The 6,489-nt window shown below is 38.6% G+C and overlaps 1 long non-coding RNA gene across 1 annotated transcript; it reads left to right on the top strand.

Annotated features, from left to right (window-relative positions):
• The first annotated feature begins 297 nt into the window (after positions 1-297).
• On the top strand, positions 298-6,309 carry LOC134807176 (uncharacterized). Its single transcript, XR_010146915.1, has 3 exons — positions 298-407; positions 2,264-2,327; positions 6,193-6,309. It is a non-coding gene; the product is annotated as an uncharacterized LOC134807176 (long non-coding RNA).
• The last annotated feature ends 180 nt before the right edge of the window (positions 6,310-6,489 follow it).

Below are 6,489 nucleotides of genomic sequence, written 5' to 3'. Positions count from 1 at the left end.
GGAAAACCGCGTAGAGGGCGGGGCGGGGCAAGCCGGTGCCGGGGCGGGGCAGGGGCGGAGCCACACCGGGGTGGGTGGTGTTTACGGCTAACAAAAGCTTTTTCCCGTTATATTTTCTGCAACAGCTACTAGGTTTTAGAGGGTGAGATCCGAATCCTGGAATTGGAATTGCTCAGAATTCGAATTCCGAGGCTCAATTTCTTAATTCGAAAAGTGGGGATTGATGATTGCCACCTTCTTCATTCATGAGTTTATTGGGAGGATCAAGTGAGATCCCGTTTGCCACAGTGCTTTGAAAAAGGAAATCTTGACAGAAGTACCAATAGCCAGTATAAATACAGAGAACATTCACGTTCAACTGATTACCGAGGAGATGTAAATTAAAATAGCTGGCTGTAATTTTCCAGGTATTACATTAGCAAGGATTGACAAAAATGATAATAGCTACCTTACATTTGGGCTTACTATATTCCAGGCACTGTTCTTACAGCTTCACATTTATTAACTAATTCCTCATAATAAGTGTGTATAATGTATACGTGTATATTATTATCCCTATTTACACATAAGGGAACAGAAGCATTGAAAAGTTAAGTGAGTTGTCCCGGGTCACACAGCTCCTAAGTGCTGGAGCAAATATTTCAGCCAGGATTCATAGGACAATGGCCTTATCCAAAGTAAAACCCTGTTTGGGTCCACTATTTGTTCCTCTATCAAACTGGCAAGAATTGAAACAACTGATAGATGCTAAGCAAGCAATGAACTCAGCCCAGATGGACACACGCTTCCAGTCAAACTGTAAATCGTTAACAGCCTTTCTGGAGGTCAGTTTAGTACTAGGTATCAAAAGCCTTAAAAGTGAGCACAATGCCCCAAAAAGACAAATACTGCATGTTTCCATTCATATGAAGTATCTAAAGCAATCAAAGTCTAAGAAACAGAAAGTAGAATGGTGACTGCCAGTGGCTAGGAGAGAGGGAAAAGAGGAATTGTTTAAAGGGTATAGAATTTTAGGTTTGTAAGGTGAAAAAGTTCTAGAGATCTACTGCACAATGTTTATTTTTTATTTATTTAATTTTTAAAAAATAGATGGGGTCTTGCTCTGTCACCCAGGCTGGAGTGCAGTGGTGTGATCATAACTCACTGTAACCTGGGCTCAAGCAATCCTCCCACCTCAGCCTCCAAAGTATCTGGGACTACAGGCACACACCATCATGCCTGGCTAATTTTAAAAAAATTTTTTGTAGAGATGGAGTCTCACTGTGTTTCCCAGGGTGATCTGGAAATCCTGGGCTCAAGTGATCCTCCTGCCTCAGTCTCCCAGAGTGCTGGGATTACAGATGTGAGCAATTGCGCCCAGCTTTTCCAAAATTTCTACAGTAAACATTTATACTTTAGCAATCAGAGGAAAGTACAATAAATGTCTTTTTAAAAACCCTATACAAATGCTGATTCGATTATTATTAATAAAAGTAACCAAGTCAGAGTCTATTTCAGAAATCTTGATGTAGTACTGGTATTTTACATTTGTGTCACATGGTATGGTTTATAACGTTCATATAAGCTATGAACTAGATTACAGCTGAAGACACGGCAGGACCTTTAGAAGCCAGCTAAAAACAAACCAGCTACAGGGAATGGAGGAGTGGAAAAGCCACATGGAAGACTGGAAAAGTAGTGGTGCCATTGAGCCACTGTTGAAAGTGGAGAAGGTGTGATGAGTTGGTTTGGGAAACGGTGAGGAAGAGGATAAGTTAGGAGCGTGTGTGTGTGTGTGTGTGTGTGTGAGCGCGCGCAAGAGAGGGACCGAGAGAGAGAAAGAGCTAGATTACGCTTCAAGTGGCAATAGGCAAGAAGAATTGTCCAGTGAGCAATTAGAAGATTTCAGAAAAGAACGGAACTGGAGATACCAGTTTGGGATTCTACATTCTTTATTGGGAAGGTGAAGGTTGGAGCCAGGAGGGAGTGAACGCTGAGGCTGAACACTGTCAAAGTCCCCTCTCTATTCTTTCCATGAGTTTATGCTTTGTCTGTCTCTTTTGTGTCTACCAGTGGACTCTTGGCCAGGCTGCAGAATTTCCTGGTTTGTTGAATGACTAGCAAGAGTTTATAGTAATATAACTAGAATATTTTTACAGTTGAGGTATATACTACACTAAGATTATATTCACTTTATTGAATAACATTTTTTCTAGAGTCAAAAAATTATCTATTTTTATTTGCTTAATGATCTATGCATCCCTTGTTTATTTTTTACTTTCAGAGATGGGCTCAAGTGATCCTCCCGCTTCAGACCCTCAGTGGCTGGTACTACAGATGTGAACCAGGTCATTTACCAGTGTCTTTTTTTTTTTCTTGGCAGCATCCCTCCTTAGACTCATCCTCTCTTTGCTCCAAACTCCTCTGCTTAGCCTGGCTTCACAGCTCTTGTCCTAGGATTAGGGACCTAACCACATTCTGGGGATTCTCTTCTTGTTTCTCCTGTGCCAAATCCGCTGCTCTCTGGATCTTAGTTTTTCCATTCTTGGTTTATTCTCTCATTTTGGAGGAGTATGGTCTCCACTAACTCCCCAGAAGGGGTTCGTGGAAGCTAAATTTTTGAGTCCTTGCTTGTCTAAAAATGGCTTTATTTCCTTTCATCCTTGAGTGACAGATTTCCACATTGGAAATTATTTTCCCTCAGAAGTTTAACGGCATTGATTCATTGTCATCTAGCTTCTCATGTGGCTACTCTTGAGGAGACTGATTTATTCTGACTTGTGTTACTTCCCATATATTTTGTTTGTTAATTTGTTAATTTGTTTAGGATATTTTTCTCCTTTATCCTTGATGTTCTGAACGTTCATAACAAACTGTCCTATAAGTATTTTTCATTCATTATGCTAAGCACTCGGTGGCCCCTTTCAATTGGGAAACAAAGTCTTCAATTCTGGGAAACGTTCTCTGTGATCAGTTTCTCTTTTTTTTTTTTTTTTTTTTTTTAACAAATAGAGACAGGGTCTCCCTATGTTGGCCAGGCTAGTCTTGAACTCCTGGCTTCAAGTGATCCTCCTGCCTCAGCCTCCCAAAGTACTCAGATTACAGGCATGAGCTGCTGCACCCAGCCAGTTTCCCTGTTTTTAAATTTTTCTTCGTGTTCCATTTCCTGGTTTTGTTTATTCTGATTTACAAGAGATTTTCCTGAGCTGTATCCCCTGGTTCTTCTATTGAATTTTTTCATTTCTGCTACAAAAATGTTAATTTCCAAGAGTTTTTGTTTGATCCCCGACTTTCCTTTTTGGTAGCCTCTTGCTCTTATGTTGTGGATTCAGGATCTTCTCTTATTTCATATTTCTGAGGATTCCACTTGTAATTTTCTGCTGTTTTCTTCTGCTTCCTGGATTGTCTCTGTTGTTTATTTTGGTCTCTGGCTTTCAAGTTGGAGCTTATCCTCAGACAATAACAGCTACCATTGAGTATCAGCCCCTATTTTAAGTATTTTGCATGTTTTAGCTAATTTAATCCTTACAACAACCCCGGGAGGTAGAGCCAGGCCCTGGTCCCTCCCATCCCAAGCCTGGAAGGTTCTCAGTTGAGAATCAGCTTTCTTCTTGCTGATGTCAAGGGTTGATGTCAGGAACCCTTTATCTGATGTTTCCCCCAATCCTGCCTCCCTCTGCAGGCACCTGGGTTAGAGTTCAGTTTTTCCTAGATCTATTACTAGTGAGCCCTCTGCTTTCCTTCATTAAAGAAATGTATTGACATCTCTATTGCACAGTTACTTACTGTCCTGTTCTCTTTGTCCTTATAGGCTTTTCCTTTTGCACTCCAAGATTGTCATTTTAGATCATTTTGGGAGGTAACAGAGATAAGCATTTGTGTTCAATGAGACATGTTTATTTAACTGGAAATCCAGAGCTCCCTCTTTTTAAGTCAGGAAGCATATAGACCAAAAAAATTACAGTGATTATTACTAGATTCTGAGATTACGATTATGAGTGATATCTTTATCTATATCTGTCTCTGTTTTTCTCACTCATAGAGTTAGAAGTCTAAAAAGAACATTTCAGATAAGAAACTCATTTTATGATGTGATTTAGACTATCTGATAAAATGCTTCTGGAGAAAGCAGTAAAAATATTAATTATGACAAGTTATAAATTGGTACAATTACTTTGGAAAACAATTTAGTATCATCTATAACCTGGCAATACTACTTCTAGGTATATATTCTGAGAAACGCTTTACATTTAAAAATTATTGAGGACCTCAGGGAGCTTCAGTTTATATGAGTTATATTTTTTGAAATTTTCCATATTAAAAATTAAAACTGACTGCGTGTGGTGGTTCATGCCTGTAATCCAGTATTTTGGGAGGCCAAGGTGCGAGGATCACTTTAGGCCAGGAGTTTGAGACCAGCCTGGGCAACGTAGTAAGACCCCATCTCTACAAAAAAATTTTTTTAAATAGCTGGGCTTGGTGGCATGCACCTGTAGTCCTAGCTACTAGGGAGACTGAGGCAAGAGGATCACTTGAGCCTAGGAGTTCAAGGCTGCAGTGAGCTATGATTGTGCCTTTGCACTCCAGCCTGGGCAACAGAGCTAGACCCTAGCTCTAAAAAAAAAAAAAAAGAAAACTAAGAAAAATTAAATATAATTACTACTTCTTTTAAAAATAAAAATAATAAATTACATAACAAAACATATATTTATGAAAAGCAACTTTTTTGAAACAAAAATATTACTGAGTAGCACTGCTTTATATTTATATAAATCCTTTTTAAAAAATTAATTTTTTTTTTTTTTAAGATGGAGTCTCACTCTCTCGCCCAGGCTGGAGTGTGGTGGTGTGATCTCAGCTCACTGCAACCTCCACCTCCCAGGTTCAAGCAATTCTTGTGCCTCAGCCTCCTGAGTAGCTGGGATTATAAGCGTGTGCCACAACGCCTGGGTAATTTTTGTATTTTTAGTAGAGACAGGATTTCGCAGTGTTGGCCAGGATGGTCTTGAACTCCTGAACTCAGGTGACCCGCCTGGCTCAGCCTCCCAAAGTGCTGGGATTACAGGCGTGAGCCACTGCACCCAGCCCTAATTAATTTTTAATTGACACATATGGTACATATTTATGGGGTACAGAGTAATATTTTGATACATACAATGTGTAGTGATCAGATCAGGGTAATTGGCATATTCATCTCAAACATTTATCATTTCTGTGTTTTGGGGACATTCAGTATCCTTTCTTCTTTATTTGAAACTACATAATATATTATTGTTAACTATGGTCATCCTACAGTGCTATAAAACAGTAGAAGTTGTTCCTCCTACCTAGCTGTAATTTTGTGTTATTGAACAAATCTCTCCCTATCCTCCCCTTCCCTCTCCAGCCTCTAGTAACCTCTGTTCTGCTTTTCACTTCTATGAGATTAACTTTTGCTTTTTTTTTTAACATCTAACTATGAGTGAGAACATGTGGTGTTTAACTTTCTGTGCCTGACTTATTTCACATAACGTAATGTTTTCTAGTTCCATCCATGTCACTTTGAATGATGGGATTTTATTCTTTTTAATGGCTATAAATATTTTAGATGTCTGGCTTAATAGAAGACAGCTGTATTCTCAAGCCAGCTATATCTTTCAATCTGCTGCAGTATGTTTTGTGGTTGAAGTGTATGCAATTGGAAAAGGAGCATTTCAATAGCTTTTTCAGATAATCGTGGATATTCTTTAATAAGACACCAAAACTCAGCAAGTGGTAGTTTTTTAAAGCTTAGTTGTGACATGAAATCTGAAACCATAGCAATGACCTTTTTATACTCTATTACAGCAACGCTCACAGTTTTTTCTTGCATTTTAAATGAATGTTTTACCCATGCAGGGTTTTGTCAACACACCCATTGGTCATTTGGAAATTGCTGAGTCACTGAGTTATACAGATCTTCTAAATGTTGACACATCTCATTATACAACATCAAAAAATCACATTTATTAATACCAATGCCAATCTCATCAGAAAAGTCTTTTGCTATTGTGAGGGTATCAAGCAGCAGATAAAAATTTTCCAAAATTCTAATTTTTGCTCAAAAGATTGAATGTTCTCATTGACAACAAACACTGTCAGTTGCTTTTCCTGAAGTGACAGGTGCACTTTATTCATTTTGGAGAAAACGCCTGCCAAATACCCAAGTCTGAATAATTATACTTTGTCTTTCAGCTGTACTTTCAGGTAAGAATGGTGCTCCATGAGTCAAGCGATTACTTCAGCTCACAACTCAATCACTTAAGGTTTTTTCCTCGAGAAAGTCATCATACTTTGATATGCAGCATAACTGTTTATGCATCCTTCCCATTTTGTCACACAAACTATTAAAAAGATGTGTATCTAAGAGTTGAAATTTAATAAAATTTGTAACTTCTACTACAGTTTGGTGCCACTTCCTGATTTGTGCTAGCTGTTTTACCCACTATTGCTTTTGCAGTGTCCTTGAAAATGTCAATACCGTGAAAAAGG

This window comes from Pan troglodytes, chromosome 1, assembly GCF_028858775.2.
Source record: "Pan troglodytes isolate AG18354 chromosome 1, NHGRI_mPanTro3-v2.0_pri, whole genome shotgun sequence".
Classification (NCBI taxonomy): Eukaryota; Metazoa; Chordata; class Mammalia; order Primates; family Hominidae; genus Pan; species Pan troglodytes.
This window is presented reverse-complemented; position numbering and strand designations above follow the sequence as displayed.